This window comes from Mustelus asterias, chromosome 2 (assembly GCF_964213995.1).
Source record: "Mustelus asterias chromosome 2, sMusAst1.hap1.1, whole genome shotgun sequence".
Classification (NCBI taxonomy): Eukaryota; Metazoa; Chordata; class Chondrichthyes; order Carcharhiniformes; family Triakidae; genus Mustelus; species Mustelus asterias.
In genome coordinates this window covers 21,982,847-22,007,455 of record NC_135802.1, presented here as the reverse complement: position 1 = coordinate 22,007,455, position 24,609 = coordinate 21,982,847, and positions in this window count along the sequence as shown.

Sequence of the window (24,609 nt, the reverse complement as noted above, 5' to 3'; positions counted from 1 at the left end):
TACTGGACCAAGCTACTGTCCCAGGCTAGCCCACCAACCCCCGCCGACTATGATAAGGTCTGCAAGACATAACAGGCTACAAGATGAAGTCAGGTAAAATCGCCAGCACCAACATATCCCTCCCCGATGAGCTCAATGCATTCTATGCCTGTTTAGGACAAGACATCAGCAAGAGCACCTGGAAGCCCTGGATGAACCTGTATCCGAGGTCACCATTGTAGATGTCAGAGCAGCCTTCTCAAAAGTCAACCCACGGAAAGCGATTGGCCTGGATGGGGTACCCGGAAGAGCACTCAGATCCTGCATGGACCAGCTGGTGGGAGTTTTCGCAGACATCTTCAACCTCTCTTTACACCAATCTGAGGTCCCTACCTGCTTCAAGAAGATGACCATCATTCTGGTATCAAAGAAAAGCCAGGCAGTGTGCCTTAATGACTATCATCTGGTGGCTCTGACATGCATCATTATGAAGTGCTTCAAAAGGTTAGTCATGGTACAAATCAATTCCTGCCTTTCTGGTTGTCTGGATCCACTACAGTTTGCCTACCATCGCAACAGGTCCACAGCAGACACCATCTCTCTGGCCCTGCACTCAACCCTGGAACACCCAGGTAACAAACTTACCAATGTCAGACTCCTATCTATTGACTGCAGCTCAGCTTTCAACACCATTATTCTGACAAAACGCATCTCCAAACTTTGTGGCCTAGGGCTCAGCTCCTCTCTCTGCGACTGGATCCTAGACTTCCTAACCCACAGACCACAATTAGTAAGGATAGGCAGCAACACCTTCTCCACGATCATCCTCAACATCGGTGCCCCACAAGACTGTGTTCTCAGTCCCCTACTATACTCCTTATACACCTCTGACTGTGTGGCCAAATTCCCCCTCCAATTCGATTTTCAAGTTTGCTGATGACATCACCATAGTGAGTTGGATCTCAAACAGTGACAAGACAAAGTACAGGAATGAGGTAGAGAATCTGGTGAACTGGTGCGGCAACAATAATCTCTCCCTCAATGTCAACAAAACAAAGGAGATTGTCACCGACTTCAGGAAGCGTAATGGAGGACATGCCCCTGTCTACATCAAGGGGGATGAAGTGGAAATGTTGAAGAGTTTCACGTTTCTAGGTGTCCAGATCACCAACAACCTGCCCTGGTCCCCCCATGCCAAAGCTATAGTTAAGAAAGCTCACCAACGCCTCTACTTTTTCAGGAGGCTATGGAAATTTGGCATGGCCGCTACAACTCTCACCAACTTTTACAGATGCACCATAGAGAACATTCTTTCTGGTTGTATCACAGCTTGGTGTAGCTCCTGCTTTGTCCTTTTGGTTTGATTTGATTTATTATTGTCACATGTATGAGTATACAGTGAAAAGTATTGTTTCTTCCATGCTATACAGACAAAGCATACTGTTCATAGAGAAGGAAACGAGAGAGTGCAGAATGTAGTGTTACAGATATAGCTCGGGTGTAGAGAAAGATCAACTTAATGAGAGGTAGGTCCATTCAGAAGTCTGATGGCAGCAGGGAAGAAGCTGCTCTTGAGTTGGTTGGTAAGTGACCTCAGACTTTTGTATCTTTTTCCTGACGGAGGAAGAGAGAATGTCTGGGGTGCGCGGGGTCCTTAATGCTGGCTGCTTTTCCAAGGCAGCGGGAAGTGTAGACAGAGTCAATGGATGGGAGGCGAGTTTGCGTGATGGATTGGGCTACATTCACGATCTTTTGTAGTTTCTTGCTGTCTTGGGCAGAGCAGGAGCCATACCAAGCTTTGATACAACGAGAAAGAATGCTTTCTATGGTGCATCTGTAAACGTTGGTGAGGTTCGTAGTTGACATGCCAAATTTCCTCAGTCTTCTGAGAAAGTGGAGGCGTTGATGGTCCAGGACTGCAGGAAACTGAGGTGAAGTGAAATTTCTTCACCCAGAGGATCGTGAATGTGTGGAATTCACTACCCCACAGACAGTAATTGAGGTCAAAATGTTGTGTGATTTCAAAAAGAAATTAGATATGGCTCTTGGGCCTAAAGGGATCAAGGGATATGGTGGGAAAGGGGGATCAGGATACTGAATTTAATGATCAGCCATGATCATAATGAATGGCGGAGCAGGCTCGAAGAGCTGAAATGTGTTTAACTGTACCCTGACTTTTGGACAAACTCACAGATGTAACGTGAGAAACATGGCAGCCAATCCCATGTCCAACACATTGGTGGCACGGTAGTTCAGTGGTTAGCACTGCTGCCTCACAGCGGCAGGGACCTGGGTTCAATTCCTGGCTTGGGTTACTGTCCGTGTGGAGTCTGCACGTTCTCCCCGTGTCTGCGTGGGTTTCCTCCGGGTGCTCTGGTTTCCTCCCACAGTCCGAAAAACGTGCTGGTTAGGTGCATTGGCCGTGCTAAATTCTCCCTTAGTGTACTCGAACAGGTGCTGGAGTGTGGCGACTGGGGGATTTTCACAGTAACTTCATTGCAGTGTTAATGTAAGCCTTCTTGTGGCACTATTATATAAACTTAAACTTAGCAAGATCCTACAAAACTATAATCACCAGACAATAGGCTTTTTAGTGAAATGAGTTGAGGGGGTAAATTTTAACCAGGTCCCGAGCCACATTAACATTTTCATAGAATCAGAGAATCCCTATAATGCAGAAATAAATCATTTGGCCCATTGAGCCTGCACTGACAACAATCCCATCCAGGCCCTATCCCTGCTGATCCCCCTGACACTAAGGGGCAAATAAGCATGGCTAATCAACCTAACCTGCACATCTTTGGAGTGTGAGAGGAAATCGGAGCACCCGGAGGAAACCCACGCAGACATAGGGAAAATGTACAGACTCCACACAGACAGTGACCCGAGGCTGGAATTGAACCTGGGTCCCTGGCGCTGTGAGGCAGCAGTGCTAACCACTGTGCCACCGTGCAGCCCCAGGGCAAAAATGTTTCAATGATCAAAAGCATTAGGGTAGATTCAGGAAGAATGTTTCCACTGATATGGGAGATGGATAGTCCAGAACCGGGGGATCATAGTTTGAGGACCTTTTAGGACTGAGGTGAGGAGAAATTTCTTCACCCAGAGGGTGGTGAATGTGCGGAATCCACTGCCACAGAATGTAGTTGAGGCCAATACGTTGTGTGATTTCAAGAAGAAATTAGATATAGCTCTTGGGGAGAAAGGGATCAAGGGATATGGGGGGAAGGGGAGGATCAGGCTATTGAATTTGATGATCAGCCACGATCATAATGAATGGTGGAGCAGGCTCGAAGGGCCGAATGGCCTGTTCCTCCTTCTAGTTTCTATGTTTCTATTAACTCTGTTTCTCTCCACAGATGCTGCCTGTTCTGCTGAGTGTTTCCAGCATTTTTCTGTTTTATTTCCGATTTCCAGCATCGTTGGTGCTTGCCCCTTGTGTCCTGGAGGAGAAAACACCTCTGCTGCTCCTCAATCTTTTACACCCAGGCGAGAAGTCTCATCCAAAGGACGGCACCTCCAACAGCGCGGCACACCCTCAGTACTGCACTGCAGCGCGAGCCTAGGTCGTACATTGAAGCTTCTGGATTGGGATTTGAAGAGATGGCTGGGCAACAATGGCTGTCCTCGTAGCATTGTTGACATTCCAAGAATATACATTTTTTTTAAAGGAAATCGAGCTTACAGTCTATCGGACGTGACCTCCTCTGTTAATGAAGAAAAATGACATGAATGTTAATCATTTCGCTATTGGAGAAAGTGGCGCACTTACAAGTCCTTTAATTAATGTGAGAAAAGTGAAGCGGTCTGGCACTGAAGCTCCAATTACTGGATGTACGATAGGCAACATCCGACTGATACCCAGGCTGCTGCCTTGTTAAGTGGCGCATGGAATTATTCCACAACGTGTTCAAGTGGCTCCGATACAGCACCAGCTGACAGCTTCTCACTGTTAGTACTGAAACGGTGCAGCTGTAACACTACGATCGGGAGAGAGAGAGAGAGAGACAGACAATTACCCCAATCTTTACTGAACACTTCTCGACCACATCGCGTTCCCGATCGAAAAGCACCGACTTAACTGTGCTGGAATGAGCTCCGGCGAGCTGCCCAATGTCAGGACAGCTCTCCTGTGAAGCATCCGCAATGCCAAAAATAAATCACCCGACTGCTTATTTTAGCATTAAGTTGCTGCTCGACGACCAGTTCCATTTCGAAAGCCCTCATTACTGACGGAGAAATACCTCAGAGTACTTTGGAGAGCGGTGTTTGCGACTGGATGATGGGTTGGCGGAGGGGTGAGGGGGGGGGGGGGGCAGGGTGCGGTGGGTGGAGGGACTGGTGACTGGTAGGCGAGAAAGGAAAAAGGTCAGCAAGAGGTAAAACTATGTTCCAAGAGGCTGTTGCGTGCAGGAAAGGCAGCGATGCTGAGGAAGTTTGAGAGGAAGGGAATGAGATGTCCGAAGGAGCAGATGCTATTGGTGGAGTGCAGGGAGTGGAAAATGAGAAGCAGACTTATCATAGAATCACAGAATTCCTACGGTGCTGAAGAGGCCATTCGGCCCATTGTGTCTGCACCGACTCTATGATAGATTATCTTATCCAAGCCCACTTCTCTGCCCTATCCCTGTAATCAGCACATTTACCACAGCTAATCCATCTAACCTCCACATCTTGGGACACTAATTTTAGCATGGCCAATCCACCTAACCCGCACATCTTTGGACTGTGGGAGGACACCGGAGCACTCGGAGGAAACCCAGGCAGACACGGGGAGAAAGTGGAAACCCCACACAGGCAGTGACCCGAGGCCGGAATCGAACCTGGGTTCCTGGCTCTGTGAGGCAGCGGAGCTAACCACTGTGCCACCATGCCGCCCTAGCTAATGTTGTACTGGAAGTGGAGGAGACAGAAGCAGTAGCTCATGGCTAACCAAAGACCCACAAACACCTGTTATAAGGCAACAATTATCTTTCTCAATTACACTCTGATATTGTTGTTTCACTTGCAAAACAACGGCCACTGAGAAGTTTCAAAGGGGCGCTACACAAATGCAAATAGTTTTCCTTCTTTCTCATTCTTTCTGATGAGTTGGGGATTTGTGGACAGCATTGTGGAAAGCTTTACACAATTGCCCCAATCTGACACCTGGATGTTTCTCAGCAAGCAGCCAGGGAGAGTGACTCCTTCACTCCCCTGCAGGAATGACTGCAGCACCGTTGGAAAGATGAAACCATTAAGACTGACAATTGCGCCCACGTTCCAGTCAGTCATGTTGCCTCCATTGACCTGCTGTGGACAGCGGGGAAAACAAGAGGGTAAGTGTCAGCATGTCTCAGCAGTGGCACTCCAATCTCAAAATGGCAGAAGGTTGCATGTTCAAGTCCGACTCAGCAATCTGGATGACATAATATCGATTGACCTCCACGGGTGCGATTGAGTGAGTGCTGCATTGCCGGGGGTGCTATCTAGGAAAGAAGTAGCAAAGACACCATGGGCCGAAAGGCCTCCCCTCTTTGGCAGGTTGCTGACGGGTCTGGACCTAGCACCTCTCAAGGTGAAGCATCCACTCATTTCAATAGCCGGTAATTTCATTCCAGAACATTCGCTGCCACTCAAGAAGTTCTGAAAGCCAGGAAGCCACCTTCCCTTGGCTTACCTTGGCTTAAGAATTAAATAGATGGATTTCGAGACTCTAAAGGTGGCAAGAAGTATGAAAGTGCAGGAGTGTGAAATATAGAAACATAGAAATGGATGCAGGAGTAGGCCATTCGGCCCTTGGAGCCTGCTCCACCATTCAGTATGATCATGGTTGATCATGCACTTTCAGTATCCCACTCCCACTTTCTCTCCATATCCCTTGATCCCTTTAGCCACGAGGGGCAGGTCCAGCTCCCTCTTGAACATATCTAATGAACTGGCCCCAACAGCTTTCTGTGGTAGAGAATTCCACAGGTTCACAACTCTCTGAGTGAAGAAGTTCTTCCTCATCTCAGTCCTGAATAGCTTACCCCTTATTCTTAGACTGTGACCCCTAGTTCTAGACTTCCCCAACATCAGGAACATTCTTCCCGCATTTGGCCTGTCCAGTCCCATCAGGATTTTATATGTTTCTATGAGATCCCCCCTCATTATTCTAAATTCCAGTGAGTCCAAAGCCCAGTCAGTCCAATCTCTCTTCATATGTCAGGTAGTTGTGTGTTGAGATAGAGGATCGGCCATGATCATACTGAATGTCAGAGCAGGCTTGCAGGGCTGAATGGCCTTCTATTTTCTATGTTTCTGTGAAAAAGAGCTTGCATTTACTTAGCACCATATCAGGACCTGCCAAAGCACTGCACAGTCAACAGATTAATGTTTTGTAATGATGGCTGGGATTTGCCAGTCCAGCTAACAGCTGACATCGCTACAGGCGGGACAGGAATATTTGGAGAGCAGTGAAAGACAACTGGCTGCTGCGGCAGGACTGGAAATCCTGCCTGATGTTTTGTTGAAAGGAAATATGGCAGCCAATTTGCGCACAGCATAATCCCACAGATGGAACATGGATGAATAGCCAACACCTTTTCATTTGAGGAAGGAAAAGAAAGACTTGCATTTACATAGCACTTTTCCTGACCACATGAACGCTTTAAAGCACTTTTACAATGAAGTACTTTTGAAGTGTTGTCATTGCTGTTACGCAGTGTTAGAAACTAAATCAGAAACCCCAAGGTGTATTATGAAGTTAGAATAGACCCCAAATATTCTTTCTTCTTGGCAAGGCGTTTCACTCCAGACGAGATTCTATTGACACACTAGGAAGATTTTCTCAAAACAAACTTTATTTTAACAATACAGTTTAAATGTTAACAACTGAATTAGCTTAACTTTTGCCAGTTGAAATACTTAAACTTGACAAGATACAATTCTTAACTGCTAACCTGCCTCTATTAGTTCCAATTTAAGCAATATTCCTCATAGACTTAAACTCCTCTTCAAAATCAGTTAGTAAAAAACACAGGCTTACGTGTTGATGTGCAGGCTGTCAGTCCTTAAGCCTTTGAACACTTTTGGAGAGAGATATAGAGAGACGCCTGTCTTCTGACACTCAAACAGCAGCTTCCAAAGAGAGAGAGAAAGATAAACACCTCTTGTTTCTTTCAGGATCAAGCAGAAACTAAATTGTTTTTCCTTATAAGCTTAGCTCCACCCATCCACATGACTCAGTCCCTTGTCAATTAACCTAAATAAACCCAACACTGAAACCCCTGGGGCAAAATGAAAAATAAACAAAAATGCATTTATTCAGGATTAAAACAAATACCCCACTATCTAGGATCAATTATTCTCCTGCATTTTCAGCATGGATCTGCCTGGTTTGCAGATAATATCAGCACCACAGACAGATCAGCACCAGGTAAACCAGCCAGCATGATCAGGAACCCCACGCACCCCGGACATACTCTCTTTTACCTTCTTCTGTCTGGAAAAAGATACAAGAGTATGAGATCACGTACCAACCGATTCAAAAACAGGTTCTTCCCTGCTGCCATTAGACTTTTGAATGGACATACCTTATATTAATTTACTCTTTCTCTACACCCTAGCTATGTCTGTAACACTACATCTGTATTCTCTCCTTTCCTTCTCCCCTATGTACTCTATGAATGGTATGTTCACAGAATCATCGAATACTACAGAGCAAAAGAGGCCCTTCAGCCCATTGAGTATGCACTGATGCATGAAAGGCCCTGACCTGCCCACCTCATCCCACTTGCCAGCACTTGGCCCATAGCTTTGAATGTTATGGTGTGGCAAATACTCATCCAGGTACTTTTTAAAGGATGTGAGGCATCCCACCTCCACCACCTTCCCAGGCAGTGCATTCCAGACTGTCACCACCCTCTGGGTAAAAAAGTATGTTATGTTATGTCTATATAACGTGCAAGAAACAATATTTTTCACTGTATCCCAATACATGTGGGTGGCACGGTGGCACAGTTGTTAGCACTGCTGCCTCACAGCGCCAGGGACGCGGGTTCGATTCCAGCCTCAGGTCACTGTCTGTGTGAAGTTTGCATGTTCTCCTCGTGTCTGCGTGGGTTTCCTCCGGGTGCTCCGGTTTCCTCCCACAGTCCAAAGATGTGTGGGTTAGGTTGATTGGCCATGCTAAATTGACCCTAGTGTCAGGGGGATTAGCGGGGTAAATGTGTGGGGTTGTGGGAGTGGGGCCTGGGTGGGATTGTGGTTGGTGCAGACTCGATGGACCAAATGGCCTCCTTCTGCTCTGTAGCGATTCTATGATTCTATGTGACAATAATAAATCAAATCAAATCAGATCTGAAATTTAAACATACTCTTCACAAAAAACATGATATAAATACATTCCTTAAAGGCACAGTATCATCACAATAAGAAAGGCAGCAACCACTGTGTACATGGTAAGCTTCCATTAGCATCAATGCGATAATGACCAGATAATCCCTTTTTTTGATGCTGATTAAAGGATGAATGTTGGCCAGGACATCAGGGATCAATCCCTTGCTTTTCTTTGAAATAGTGCCATGTGATCTTTTACATCTACCTGAGCAGGCCCTCAACACCTCACCAGAAAGACAGCATCGTCGACAATGCAGCACTCCCTCAGTATTTCACTGGGACGCCAGCCTTGGCTTTTGTGCCCAATGGCATGGATCCAATTGGCTGCTGGTTGGCCTTTCTGATCCTGCCGATAGTCGGGGGCTTCTGCGTGGCACGTCTGCCCCGACCATTCCCATCTTCAAATACTGCCTGGGGTCTCTGTGACCCTGAACTGGTAGATTGTGTTCCAGTTTAATCTGCGATGTTCTGAAAATGGAGCCCTCCCTCAGGTGTGACAGCCCAAATCGCAGAGATATCTGGAGTGGAGTCGCCAACTCATCACCTTCCCAGCCTGAGGTGAGCTCACAGTTGGCACTTATGGTTATGATGTGACCGCAGCCCACATTTATTTTTCTCCGGAGCTGAATGTGTATTGAGCTCATTCACATGCTAAACGCGCTGGGTAAATGGATTTTCTGCCATCCCTGCTTGTGTAAATGAGCACTGGTTCCCTCTGTTTGCCGCTTAATTCTTATCTGCGGCCAGCACTGGGCTTGCCACACCTGTTCAAACACTGATATTAGCATTTTAATTTTAGGTGACCGGCGCAGTTGTTTAAATTAGAAATGGCTTTTAGCCAGTCGCACATGATGGAAGAGGACTGACGCCCCCCCGCCCCCCAAAGCCAACCACAGTCCATGACCCACACAGATTACAGGTGATTAAATTGCGAATAAAACGGCTTTGCATTTCTGATCTTTAATATCAGTTGTTGAATTAACATCTTTTACGCGATGGTTTGGCTGGCTTAACCGCCAGTTCTCAAGCACCACAGCTACAAGGTCACCCATTATCTGTTGAAATTTGTTTAGAGTTGAGAAAGCTAAGTAAATGGTCATGGCCTGTTACGTCAGACGGTGCAAAGGTTGAACGGAGTGGGAAAGAAGATAAGCCAAACCAAGACAAATGTTGGCCTGTTGACTTCACGAGTGGCGTTTTAAATAACAAGTTTGGCCATTCGTCCCCTCGAACCTGTTCTGCTATTCAATATGATAATGCTTGGTCCGTATCTCAACTCCATTTATCCGCCTTTTTCTCCTCATTTAAAGTTCAAAGCTTATTTATTAGTGTCACGAGTAGGCCTACATTTACACTGCAATGAAGTTACTGTGAAAATCCCCTAGTCGCCACACTCCGGCGCCTGTTCGGGTACACTGAGGGAGAATTTAGCACGGCCAATGCACCTAACCAGCACGTCTTTCAGACTGTGGGAGGAAACCGGAGCACCCGGAGGAAACCCACGCAAACATGGGGATAACGTGCAGACTCTGTGCAGACAATGATCCAACTGGGAATCGAACCTGGATCCCTGGCGCTGTGAGGCAGCAGTACTAACGACTGTGCCACCGTGCCACCCCAATACCCCTACCTTAAAAAAAAGTCAATCGGTGCTTTGAAATTTTCAGTTGACACCCCCCCATCCAGACTCCCCACGCTTTTGTGGGAAAGACTTTCAGAAGCACTTTGGGACATCATCCCTAAATGGCCATGTTCTAATTTTAATCTCAATGCCTCCTCATTCTGCACTCTCTCCACCAGAGGAAATTGTTTAGTCCCAATCCACTCTATCAAATCCTTTAATCCTGTTCAACACCTCAATTAGATCAACCCTTGATGGCCTACCCTCAAGGGAAGCTAAGTTTAGCCTGTGTACCAATCTTCATGCATCTTACAAGTTGGACGACTGCATGAAAGTTAAAGGGAGACTAAGGTTGGGGTCTGGGAGATGATAAGGTGCCCCATGGTGTTGGGATCCTGGGAAGGGGGGCGGAAGGGAAGAGTTAGATTGTTAGTGTGATGACCTGTGACTTCACACTTTGAGGAAGGAAAGAGGAAGAAGGGGAAGGAGGATGAAGGGAGGAAGGAGGAAGAAGGGGATGGAGGATGAAGGGAGGAAGGAGGAAGAAGGGGATGGAGGATGAAAGGAGGAAGGAGGAAGAAGGGGATGGAGGATAAAGGGAGGAAGGAGGAAGAAGGGGATGGAGGATGAAGGGAGGAAGGAGGAAGAAGGGGATGGAGGATGAAGGGAGGAAGGAGGAAGAAGGGGATGGCGAGTGTCCAGCTTCGCAGAAACGACAGGAAAGCTCGGGGCAGCGGGAGCATTTTCTGAAAGACAATTTTAGATAAGAGGTTATAGCAATGAGTTATATGTATGTTTGATAACTTCCCTGACCAACTTTGTGTTTGTATTAATCATTTACCAGTTGAGAAAATTACCATTTCTCTGGTGCCATGAAGTAGACACATAAACGGCGCAGTATGAGTGAATCTGAATGCAGATCAGAGGAGGACCAATTATTTATTGTTTATTATAAATTATAACATATCTAATATGTAGCGCCCTCTATATCCCAGTAACCCCATCATACAGAATGGTGGACAAACTAAGTTGGAATCAAATATTAGATTTACCTTTTCAGCACTGTTGTTCTGGAAACTAATACCAGCGCTTTTGCCTGGTTTGGGAAGGTTTATCCCAGCTGGCATACCTGTAACAAAGCTGACAGAATGTTAATTAAAGCACAAACTGCTGGCGCGCACTGTGGATTATTGAATTATCCGGTGGCTTGAATTAATCAGCAAGAAGAATGCAAGAAAGTGATGAAATCTTTGGGCATCTCTGATCGTTTGAGTGAAGCAACTTTGAAATAGAGGAAGTGGTTTATTGCTACGAGGGGAAACCATTGAACTAACTGTCACAACTGGTTCGTGCTGTGGGATAGGGTCACTTGTACCCTTTGGCTAACAGTTGTTAATTACAACAATACATCCAGCTGAACTCATCCAGCTGCTCACAGGCAAGCTGGGTACTGGATGTGATGTTTAGCTGCTAAGTTGGAACTGTGTTTAACCTGACCTGTCCCTTTAAGATCACTTCCCAGGTACCCCAATGGAAAAGCAATCCCATAAGCATAGAGTTTAGAAGAATGAGAGGTGGTCTCATTGAAACATGCACAATTCTTACAGGGCCCGGTACGGAAGGATGTTTCCCTGGTTAGGAGGGCAGGGTTCAGAACCAGGGGACACAGTCTCAGAATAAGGCGCAGGATGAGGAGGGGGTAATATATCTTTGGAATTCTCTGCTCCACAGGGCTGCGGACGCTCAGTCATTGAGTATTCCAAGATAGAGATCAATAGATTTCTAGATAATAAAGACGTCAAGGGATATAGGAATAGTGCGAGAAAATGGCATTGAGGTAAAAGGTCAGCCATGGTCTAGTCGAATGGCCTACTCTTATTTCCTTCGTCCCTGTGTTGCTGCTTTAAATTCCTGCCCTTGATGATTGGCCAGATGATCAAGATCAGAACAGCCAATGGGAAATGGCTGGCCTTTTCCGCTCTCATTTTTCATTTAATTTTGGGTGGCACAGTGGTTAGCTCTGCTGCCTCACATCGCCAGGGACCCGGGTTCAATTCCGGCCTCGGGTGACTGTCTGTGTGGAGTTTGCACATTCTCCCCGTGTCTGTGTGGGTTTCCTCCGGATGCTCCAGTTTCTTCCCACAGTCCAAAGATGTACGGGTTAGGTGGATTGGCCATGCTAAATTGTCCCTTGGTGTCAGGGGGATTAACAAGGTAAATGCATGGGGTTACGGGGAAAGGGCCTGGGTGGGATTGTTGTTGGTACTGGCTCGATGGACCAAATGGCCTCCTCCTGCACTGTAGGAATTCTATGAATTAGTACTTCTGAAGTGTAATGTTTGCAACGTAGTGGGCAACACACACGAGGCATCATCTTTACATTTAGATTTACATGTAGGGGATGAGGAACAGCTTCAAACATTACCATCGGAATCACTTTGTTTTCCTTCCGTGTTTCCAACTTTGTTCTTTCAGGGGATCCACAATGGCAGACGTTTATGAAAATAGTTTGTGACTCACAGCAAAGATATATCCCAGTGAGGAAGAAGGATTCTAGGGAGGGGATAAATCAACCATGGTTAACCTAACAAGTTAAGGATTGCATTAAAATGAAAGAAAAAGACATACATTGTGGCAAAGAGTAGTGGTTCGCCAGAGGATTGGGAAAGTTTTAAAAAGATGACCAAAAAAAAAACAATAAACAGGGAGAAGAAAAACTATGAGGGTAAACTAGCAAGTAATATCCTGCTCATTTTCTCCTCAAAGAATTCTAATAAATTTATCAGGCATGATTTCCCCTCCATGGAGCCATGCTGACTTGATTATATTATGTATTTCAAAATGCTCTGTTATTACATCCTTTATAATGGACTCTCACATTTTCCCAATCACAGATGTCAAACTAACCGGTCCATAGTTACCTGTCTTTTATCTCCCTCCCTTTTTGAATACAGGTGTTATACTGGCAGTTTTCCAATCCTTGGGGTCTTTTCCAGAATTTAAGGGTTTTTGGAAGATTGCTACCCAGTGCATCTACTATCTCTTCTTTAAACATATAAAAAGCAAGAGAGAGGCCAAAGTAAAAATAGCCCTCAGAGGGAAAATATTCATTGGGAACCAGGAAATGGCAGAGGAGTTAAATAAATACTGCCCGTCACTCTTCATAGTCGAAGACACAGCTGAAGGCATTTCGAAAATACTAAGTAATCAAGGGGCAAAAGGGGGTAGGAGATAAATACATTAACTATCACTAGAGAAAGAGTACTAGGTAAACCAAAGGGAAAGGCCGAACGGCCCCCTGGACCTGATAGGTTGCATCCTATGATATTAAAAGAAATAGCTACAGAGATAGTAGACATCTTTTTGATCAAGCTTTTCATCATCAGCCCTAACTTTGCTCAGTGTCAAATTTCACCTGATCCTGTGAAGCATGTTGGGGGATGTTTTCTTACATTAAAGGTACCATACCAATGCATTTATCTTGTTCTCTCCACCAGTGCTTTGGTACAGACCAGGAGAACCTGATTTGCACCCAGATATTTAAGGTTTAGAATCAGTCACGAAAGCCCATTACACAAGAGGCTGGTGTTGTCAGCTTTGGTGGAAATGGCGGTGGTTCAGAGAGCAGCGATATTCAACTCAGGTCAGACGCAGCAGAAAACAAATCCGGGGAGGACGTGAGGGACAACAGGGTCAATGACATGACCAGTTGTTTCAAAATCTGGCAGAAGCCTGGAAAACATTTGTTTGCTATGGAAAAGCACTGAGGCAGGAACTAGTTTTTGACCATAGGTGACCTCCACACACACATTCGGAATATGCATTCAAGCAAAGTCAAATCTAAATGAATTTTATTCGTATCATTTGCATCATGGGGTGGCGCGGTGGCACAGTGGTTAGCACTGCTGCCTCATAGCGCCAGGGCTTGGGTTCGATTCTGACCTCGGGTCACTGTCTGTGTGGAGTTTGTACTTTCTCCTCGTGTCTGCGTGGGACACGGGTGTCGCTGGCTGGCCAGCATTTATTGCTCATCCCTCGTTGCCCGAGGGCAGTTGAGAGCCAACCACATTGCTGTGGCTCTGGAGTCACATGTAGGCCAGACTCTAAAGTACATTAGTGAACCAGATGAAATTTTTCCGACAGTCGACAATGATTACCAGTAGATTCTTAATTCCAGATATTTTTTATTGAATTCAAATTCTACCATCTGCCGTGGCAGGATTCGAGCCCAGGTCCCCAGAACATTAGCTGAGTTTCTGGATTAATAGTGATAATACCACTAGGCCATTGCCTCCCACGTGATCTTGGGGGTTGCCCACCAAGTCATGTAAGTTAACATTACCCTCTGAGTGGTCCCTTCAATCCAGTCCATTCTTGTACATGGCAGTGAGAGTGTACGATTTAATTAGATCATGGCTGATCTGTACTTACAATCCATTTAGCCATGTTAGCTCCCCCTCAACAATGAAAACAAATTGAGTTTATGTAGCACCTTTAATCTTGTAAAATCTCCCAAGGTGCTTCACTGGAGTGCTCTCAAACAAACAAGAAGATAACAGGACACAGCGCCAACTGTTTAGCCGAATGAGTAGGTTTTAAAGAACCTCTTAAATAGGAGGAAGAGCTAAGGAGGCAGAGAGGTTTAAGGATGAGATTCTAGAGCTTAAAGCCCAGGCAGCTGAAGGCATGTCTGCCAACCGTGGAGAGATTAAAATCTTGACACCCTTGAGTCGTGGGACAAAAAAACACCATCTAAAAGAAATGTTCTTTTCATCCGTTGCATTTGACATAGGAAATTGGAATCTTGACCGTAATCCTTTGGCACCACACAATCTCTTTTTGAAGTACTCATTCCAACAGTCGCTGGGTCGCGCAGTGGGTTAAGTCAAATTTTCATTACACACAAAACATTTAAAGGAGGCAGCAATGTCAGTCAAACTCGAGTGTTGCAGCCAGCGACAGGTGCATAACCCAATGTTGGGGAGGGTGACATTCTAAATGAATCCCCACAGAGGCGTGGGGCGAAAAGGAAATTAGATCAGATAGACTAGTTCGGCTCAAAGGCGCGTTAAAAGAAAAAAAATCCCAGCAACAGTCGAACAATTTCAGCCATCTAACCTCTTTGTGAGGGCGAGGGGAGAGCTCAAGTTATCCCGGCAAGTAAAATCTTACGTAATTGCATTCCAAAGACTCAGTTCCCAAGGCAACGATGCCAGTGCAAGGAGATAAGTGCGTTCAGCTCACTGACTGTTTCATTTCAGTGGCGAGGATAGCGGAGAGGGATGAGGGTTTGAACAATTCTGTATTGAACTGAGCTAAGCAAAACGCTTACACGTTCCACAGTAACACTAACCTCCCCCCTCGCTAGTTTATGGTGCAGTAGACGGGGAGTGAGTGACCTTTTAATCAGTACAGAAACATGAATCAATTGTTCCATCACTCTGTTGTACAACCGACCAGGCAAAGTCTGAGCAAACATCCTGCATCGCGTTGGCCGAAGCTACTGATGAACTTTATCTCGACTGATAGAGTTGAGGTGGAACCTCACAACCAAATGCATTTTGAGATTTACACCATTCCCCCCAGTTAAACATAATCTTTTGGGTGACTAGTCTCACCTGATTATCATTGCTGTTCTCAAAGCAGAAGTGCAAACTGGCTCTAATTTTCGGAAGTAATTGTCATATTAATGGTGGCACTCTCAGTTCCAGGTCAAGGCCCACTCCAGGGACTTGAACTCATTACCAACCCAGGCTGATGCTCCCGTTCAGTACCGAGAGGGTGCTGCGCTGTCGGATGTTGCTGCCTCTTGGTTGAGACATTAGATTGAGGACATGCCAGCCCTCTCAGATGGACACAATAGATCCCAAGGTTGGACAAGGTATTTACCAAGACTCACTTCCACAGCCACATTTCCTTCCTCAGTGACTGTCTTCATCTCCGACTTATCCCACATGGATTTCAACTCAAATTCCACCCCGCTTGTAACCTCCAGGATTACAGGTACCTCCAGGATATACAACATTCTTCGAACTGCTGTTCTCGCTGCATCCTGAAAGCCACACTCAGTGCCATGCGCTGCCACATGAAGACACTCAACATCTCTCTCCAGCAACACTGTCTTACTCTCTCCCAAAGCTGTCCCTGTCCCCAGTTTCATTTCATCCTCCGCGTCATTCGAAGTTTTAACAAAAAAGCTTTTCCTGTTTCTTGCAAATGTAAAGGAATGGACGCTTCAACAACTTATCAACGCCACTAACCATCCCAGGCCCTCCACCAGTCCCAATCCCTCGAATTCCATCTCTTCTAGCCCCAGCCCTTGCCATGTCTTCACCATACCCTCCGACCTTCCCCTCTCTGAGGCTGAGCGTGCTGCTCTCAGCGAAGGACTCAGCTTTGTCCCTTTATATCCCCACCTCAATGAATTCCGGGCTCGACATGATGTTGAACTCTTCCTCCGTCGCCTTCCTCTCCATGCCCAATTCTTTAGGCAAGAGTCCTCCCCTCGTTCCACAGATCCTTTCACGTGCCTCCAACATTCTGCCTCCAATTGGACACCCTCACTGGGACAATTACCTGCCCTCGATCTTTTCACTGGGAACTATCGACGGGACATTGGCTGTCTCAATTTTTCTGCCCCTCCCCACCCATTCCAAACTCTCTCCTTCTGAACTTTCCGCCCTTTGCTCCCTCAGGTCCAGCCCTGACATTGTCATCAAACCTGCCGACAAAGGGGGCGTTGTCTGACGTACTGACCTCTATCTCGCAGAGGCTGAGCGCCAACTCTCAGATACTTCCTCCTACCTCCCCCTGGACCACTGAACATCAAGTCATTATCTCCAACACGTCACTGACCTCATTTCCTCCGGATGCTTTGCCCCCACAGCTTCCAACCTCATAGTCTCCAAACCCCGGAGAGCCTGCTTCTACCTACTTCCCAAAATCCACAAAAAGACTTTCCTGGTAGGTCCATTGTGTCACCATGCTCCTGTCCCACTCAACTTATTTCCTCTTACCTTGACTCCATCCTCACTCCCCTGGTCCATTCCCTCACAACTTACATCCGAGACCCCTCTGATGCCCTGCATCATATTGACAGCATCCAGTTCGCAGGCCCTAACCGCCTCCTATTCACCATGGATGTGCAATCTCTCTACACCTCCATCCCACACCAGGATGGCCTGAGAGCTCTTCGCTTCTTTCTTGAAAAGAGATCTGAACAATTCCCATCCACCACCAGTCTCTTCCGCCTGGCTGAACTCGTTCTCTCTCTCAACAACTTCTCCTTTAACTCATCCCACTTTCTCCAAATCAAATGAGTAGCAATGGGTACCCGCATGCGTCCTAGCTACACTTGTCTTTTTATGGGGTATGTGGAACATTCCTCATTCCAGGCCTATCCAGGTCCCCTCCCACAACTCCTTTACTGGTACATCGATGACTATTTTGATGCCACTTCATGCTCTCGTCCAGACCTCGAAAAATTCATCAACTTCACTTCCAGTTTCCACCTCTCCATCGCCTTCACCTGGTCCATCTCAGACACTTCCCTTCCCTTCCTTGACCTTTCTGTCTCCATTTCCGCAATAGACTATCTACCAATATCCATAACAAGCCCATTGACTCCCACAGCTATCTGAACTACAGCTCTTCACACCCTACATCCTGTAAGGACTCCATCCCTTTCTCTCAGCTCCATCGTATTTGTTCCGATGATGGCACTTTCCAAAGTGGTGCTTCTAATATGTGCTCCTTTTTCCTCAGCCGTGGATTCCCATCTACAGTTGTTGACAGGGCCCTCAACAGCGTGCAGTCCATCTCCCGCGCCACGACCCTCACCCCCTCCCGTCCCTCCCAGAACAAGGATAGAGTCCCCCTTGTTCTTACATTTCACTCCATCAGCCTCCACATGCAAAGCATAATCCTCCGCCATTTTCGTCAACTCCAGCATGATGCCACCACCAAACACATCTTCCCTTCACTCTCACTATCAGCATTCCGCAGAGACCGTTCCCTCCAGGATAACCTAGTCCACTCCTCCACTGTACCCAACACCTCTCCCATCACTCATGGCACCTTCCCATGCAAATGCAGAAGGTGCAATACTTGCCCCTTTATCTCTTCCTCGTTTTGAGAAAGGGTCACCTGGACTTGAAACATTAGCTCTTTTCTCTCCTTACAGATGCTGCCAGACCGGCTGAGATTTTCCAGCATTTTCTCTTTTGTTATGGATCCCAAGGCACTTTTTTGAACAACAGTCTCCCGTCCAATATTTATCCTTCAACTAACATCAACGATCGACGATCTGTATTAACGACTTGGTTGAAGGGACTGTAGCCGAATTTGCTAATGATGCAAAGATCGGTGGGAAAGAAGTTGTGCAAAAGTCAAGGTTCCACAAAGGAACATAGATGGGTTAAGAGATTTTGATTTGATTTGATTTATTATTATAGAGTCATAGAGGTATAGAGGTTTACAGCATGGAAACAGGCCCTCTGGCCCAACTTATCTATGCCGCCCATTTTTTTAAGCACAAAGTTTTTCCCAATTGCCTGCATTTGGCCCATATCCCTCTATACCCATCTTACCCATGTAACTGTCTAAATGCTTTTTAAAAGACAAAATTGTACCCGCCTCTACTACTACCTCTGGCAGCTTGTTCCAGACACTCACCACCCTGTGTGTGAAAAAATTGCCCCTCTGGACACTTTTGTATCTCTCCCCTCTAATCTTAAACCTATGCCCTCTAGCTTTACACGTTCTTGAACTATTTCTTAGCTCCATTGATCCATATATCTGTGAAAGAAAAGCATAGGTTCTAATTGGTCACTTTTTTTGGGGAAAAGATATTGACTATCTAGCTGATCTGTGGCCCTCATTATTTTATAGATCTCTATAAGATCACCCCTAAGCCTCCTACGCTCCATGGAAAAAAAGTCCCAGTCTATCCAGCCTCTCCTTATAACCCAAATCATCAAGTCCCAGTAGCATCCGAGTAAATCTTTTCTGTACTTTTTCTAGTTTAATAATTAATTATTAATTAATTAATAATTATTGTCACATGTATTTGTATACAGTGAAAAGTATTGTTTCTTGCGTGTCTTTCTATGATGCATTTGCAAATGTTGGTGAGAGTCGTATTGGACATGCCAAGTTTCCTTAGCCTCCTGAGAAAGTACAGACATTGGTGAGCTTTCTTAACTATAGTGTCGGCATGAAGGAACCAGGACAGGTTGTTGGTGATTTGGACAACTAGAAACTTGAAGCTCTCGACAATTTCCACTTCATTCCCGTTGATGTAGACAAGGCATGTCCACCGCTAAGCTTCCTGAAGTCGATGACTGCCTCCTTCTTTGTGTTGTCATTGAGGGAGCGATTATTGTCGTTGCACCAGTTAGTGGGAATACATTTGGCAGGTGGAGGAAAATGTGAGCATGACCCCCTTGGCAGGAAGAATGCAAAAGCAGAATGTTTTTTAAATGGAGAGAGTGCGGCACAGAGTGATCTGGGTGTCCTCGTACATGAATCACAAAATGTTAGCACACAGGTACAGCAAGTAATTAGGATGGCAAATGAAATATTAACCTTTTTGCAAGCGGGATGGAGTATAAAAATAGGGACGCCTTGTTATAACTGTATGGGGCATTGGTGAGACCACACCTGGAGCACTATATAAGGAGGGATATACTTGCATTAGAAGCAGTTCGGAGAAGGTTCACTAGGTTCACTCCTGGGATGAATGGGTTGTCTTATGAGAAAAGTTTGAGGAGGTTGGGCCTATTGTCACTGGAGTTCAGAGAATGTGAGGTGATCTTATTGAAACAAGGCCTGTGGGGCCTTGACAGGGTAGATGCTGAGAAGAATTTTTGTCTTGTGGGGTAACCTCGAACAAGAGGCACAGTTTCAAAATAAGGAGGTGAGGAGGAATTTCTTCTCTCAGAGGCTTGTTGATATTTGGAGTTTGTTACCCCAAAGAGCAATGTGGGAAAGTGGCATTAACGCTACAATGATCTTGTTGAATGGTATAGCAGGCTCGAGGGGCCGAAAGGCCTAAACCTGCACTTATGTTCTTATACTGGAGTGTAGTTTTGGATTGAAGTAGAGTACTTAAGCTGGAGATTGGTGATCGAGGGTGTTCAGTGAAATGATCCTTGCCCTTTCTACTGTGCCTCAGAAAGAAAAGTGGCTGCCTTGGTAAGTAGGACCAGTGAGTATTTCTACTGTTCTTACTATACCCAAAACAAAAGGAAGTAACGGTAAAGGGAGTAATATAAGGATAAGTCATGGCATGGTAGCTCAGCCATGTGGAATGCTCTTCCTGTGCAATGTGGGACGTCAGGGGCACTTTCAATTTCACATGTGCAGGAAGTGTCTCCAGCTGCAGTTACTTGAAATCTGTATTTTGGAGCTGGAGCAGTGACTGGAGTCACTGTGGAACATCCACAGGAATGAGATCTTTGTAGATAGCACGTAGAGTGAGATGTCACACCATGGGTAAAGAGTGCACATACAAAATGGAACCAGGTGACCACCAGATACAGCAAAAGAACTAGGCAGGTGGTGCAGGAGCCCCCTGGTCAATCTCCCGATCTAACAGGTTTTCCATTTTGGATACAGTCGGGGGAGATGGTTTCACAGGGGAACATAGCAAGAGCCAAGTCAAAGAACAAACAAAGTAATAAGTTGCATGGCAAGGTCTTTGATTATCGCTGAATGTTCTCGTTTCTCTTCTTTATGCTTGTCCAGTGCCAGTTTGATAGCACATCCTGCTGTAATAGCTCGAGATAAATTCAAACAAATACAGCAAAACAAAACAAAGAACAAAGAACAGTACAGCACAGGAAACAGGCCCTTCGGCCCTCCAAGCCTGTGCCGCTCCTTGGTCCAACTAGACCAATCGTTTGTATCCCTCCATTCCCAGGCTGCTCATGTGACTATCCAGGTAAGTCTTAAACGATGTCAGCGTGCCTGCCTCCACCACCCTCTGTGTAAAAAACGTCCCTCTGATATCTGAGTTATACTTCGCCCCTCTCAGCTTGAGCCCGTGACCCCTCGTGATCGTCACCTCCGACCTGGGAAAAAGCTTCCCACTGTTCACCCTATCTATCCCCTTCATAATCTTGTACACCTCTATTAGATCTCCCCTCATTCTCCGTCTTTCCAAGGAGAACAACCCCAGTTTACCCAATCTCTCCTCATAGCTAAGACCCTCCATACCAGGCAACATCCTGGTAAACCTTCTCTGCACTCTCTCTAACGCCTCCATGTCCATGGCACTATGAGTGGCTTAACTGCAAACAGAGAGAGAGAGAGGAAAAAGAATGGGAGAGCAATAGTGATAGGGGGATCTACTGTCAGGAGAGCAAATAGACATTTCTGTGGCCACAGATGTGACGCCAGGATGGTGTGTTGCCTCTCTGGTGCCAGGGTCAAGGATGTCACTGAGTGGTTGCAGGGCATTCTGAAGGGGGAGGGTGAACAGGCAGAGGTTGTGGTCCATATCAGCACCAAAGACATAAGTAAGAAGAGGTCCTGAAAGCAGAATATAGGGAGCTGGGAAATAAATTGAAAAACAGGATTTCAAAGGTGGTAATCTCAGGGTTACTGCCGGTGCCACGTGCTAGGCCAGGCAAAAAGGAAAAGGAAGTGGGATGGCGTTATTAATTCAGGATAAAATTAATAAAAAAAGGGAGAGAGGATATTGGCTCAGAAAATCTATATGGAGTTCCATATAAATGGCTCCCCAGCATTTGTTCCACAAAGTCTGCACCTCGCTTTGCGGAGGGAACCCTCACCAGGATGCTTGATGGAGTGGACCAGAGGCAGGACATCCCCTATCCCCGCTCCAGGTGATGGCCTTCCAGCAGGGTCACCACCCCGCCTGGGATGCAGTGGCAGCCCTGGTCAGTGCAAGCGCACTGCAGAAGAGAACGGGGCAGCAGGGACGGAAAAAGATGAATGATCTTCTTCGCTTAGACAGGGTAAGTGAACCACCCCCAGTCTCCCACTGGACCCCCACGCACATCCCTCACACCCCCAACCCCTTCTTTCATTCAGCCACCTTGGCCTTTGCCAACACCAGGCACCGGGTCCCCCCTCCCTCCCACAATCACCATGTTCCCCTAGTAGCTGCTATGCTCCTCACACTCCAGCTCCCACCCAAGCTCCGTGTGTGCCTTACCTCATCACCATCTTAAATGTCAACACTTCCATCTACACCCTCCCTCTCTGTGTCATTGCAGGACAAACTCAACCACAACCGCAGCCAGCTGGAGTCACACTCAAGCTGAGAACCTTCACACGTTTTGAGGAGAGAGCCCTCGAGCTGGCCGGGGAGGAGGAAGTGTGTGCCTGCGCTGTGAGTGTAATGGGAGAAACAAAGAAACATGAGAATCCTCAACACATACGCTGTCATTCCTCAAGTCTCAAATGAGTAATCAGTGTTCCATCTGTATCCCCTGTAATGCACTGATGCCATGTCTCTTCTCTTGCAGGCCGACCAGTGGAACAGGCCGGACCGTCCTTACACCCCCTGCACCCACTGGACTCCAGCAGCTCAGAGAGGGAACTCTCCAACGCCACCATTGAAGAGGCGTCGCAGCTGCCACCCGCAGTCAGCGCCAGCGCAGATACTCAGACCTCGGTGGGATCACCGAGATAGGCTTTTGGGTCACTCACTGGTGAGCACCTCACAGCTGAAGATCCACAGCAAGTGGAGGCAGGGATGTCTTTGCGAAGCAGGTGTGGAAAGAGGCTTGGTAGGTTTTACTCCAGGTTCATCTTAAGCAGCTATGTATCACAGGAGTCAGCCTTTGCGGGCTGTTCCTGGGGACGCCCACAAAGATAAACATCAGCCGCTGCCAGAGGGCCAGCAATTCAGTGAAAGACTCTCCTTGGTCTTCCCAAAATTTGTGGTCTTCTTGTGCAAACTGCTGTCCATGACCAAGTCCAAAGACGTGTAGGTTAAGTGGCTTAGCCCGTGATAAAGAAATAATTGCCCCAGGGGGATTAGCAAGGGTAAATTAGTGGGGCTATGGGGATAGGATCTGGGTGGGGTTGTCGTCAGTGCAGCCTCAATGGGTAGAATGGCCTCCTTCAAGTTAAAGTAACGTTTATTTATTAGTCACAAGTAAGGCTTACATTCACACTGCAATGAAGTTACTGTGAAAATCCCCTAGTCACCACATTCGGGCACCTGCTCGGGTACATGGAGAGCATTTAGCATGGCCAATACACCTAACCTGCACATCTTTTGGAATGTGGGAGGAAACCAGAGCACCCGGAGGAAACCCATGCAGACACGGGGAGAACGTGCAAACTCCACTCAGGCAGTGACCCAAGCCGGGAACTAAACTTGGGTCCCTGGCGCTGTGAGGCAGCAGTGCTAACCATTGTGCCACTGTGTAGGGATTCCACTCTATGAAGTGTTGCAGACTGGCACATCCCCAGGTCCAGAACTAGGTGCTGAAGATGCACTAAAGCTTGGGGCAGGAACAGCAGAGGCTCAGTTGGGAAAGGACACTGTCTAAGGCTCTCCTGCCACAGTATACCGAGGGACATTCTGGAAACTATGCGAAACCCTTTGGGCTGTACACACTGGAGAAGGTTTAACATGAAATGTAAATGTACACTGTCAAGATAACCTGTGTAGTCATCATAGAATCCCTACAGTGCAGAAGGAGGCCATTCGGCCCATCGAGTCTGCACCGACCACAATCCCACCCAGGCCCTACCCCCACATATTTACCCGCTAATCCCTCTAACCTACGCATCCCAGGACTCTAAGGGGCAATTTTTAACCTGGCCAATCAACCTAACCCGCACATTTTTGGACTGTGGGAGGAAACCGGAGCACCCGGAGGAAACCCACGCAGACACGGGGAGAATGTGCAAACTCCACACAGACAGTGACCCGAGCTGGGAATCGAACCCGGGACTCTGGAGCTGTGAAGCAGCAGTGCTAACCACTGCGCCACCGTGCCGCCCACAGCTAGTGCAGCACCTCATGTGCTGTGTTGAAAGGCTCGATGGGGCGAAGGGCCTCTTCTGCGCTGTATAATTCTATGATTCAATGATCTATATTGCACTTCACCTGATGTCAAGTTTGAAATGTTATGTAATGTACTTTTACAAATTTGCTGGATAAAGTGTATTCCTGGGGGAAAAGAAGTAGACTGGAACCAGAGGGCATAATCTTAGAATAAGGGGTCACCCATTTTAGACAGAGATGAGGAGGAATTTCTTCTTTCCGAGGGTAGTGAATCTGTGGAACTCTTTTCTGTAGAGGGCTATGGAGGCTGGGTCATTCAATATGTTCAAGGCTGAGATAGACAGATTTGTGATCAGTAAGGGAATCAAGGGTTATGGGGGTAAGGTGGGAAAGGGGAGTTGAGGATTATTATATCAGCTGAGTCACAATCTCACTGAATGGTGGAGCAGACTTGATGGGCCGAATGGCCTACTTCTGCTCCTGTGGGTGGGATTTTACAGCCCCGCTTGAGTGAGACTAGAAATTCCCACCTGAGGTCAATGGATATTTCCGTTGTCCGCCCCTCGCCCGCTCTGAATCTATGGTGGGCAGGACAGTAGAACTCTGGCGTGTGTGCTATGATCCTAGTGATAGGCAGGAGGCCGGATGTGGAGGGGTG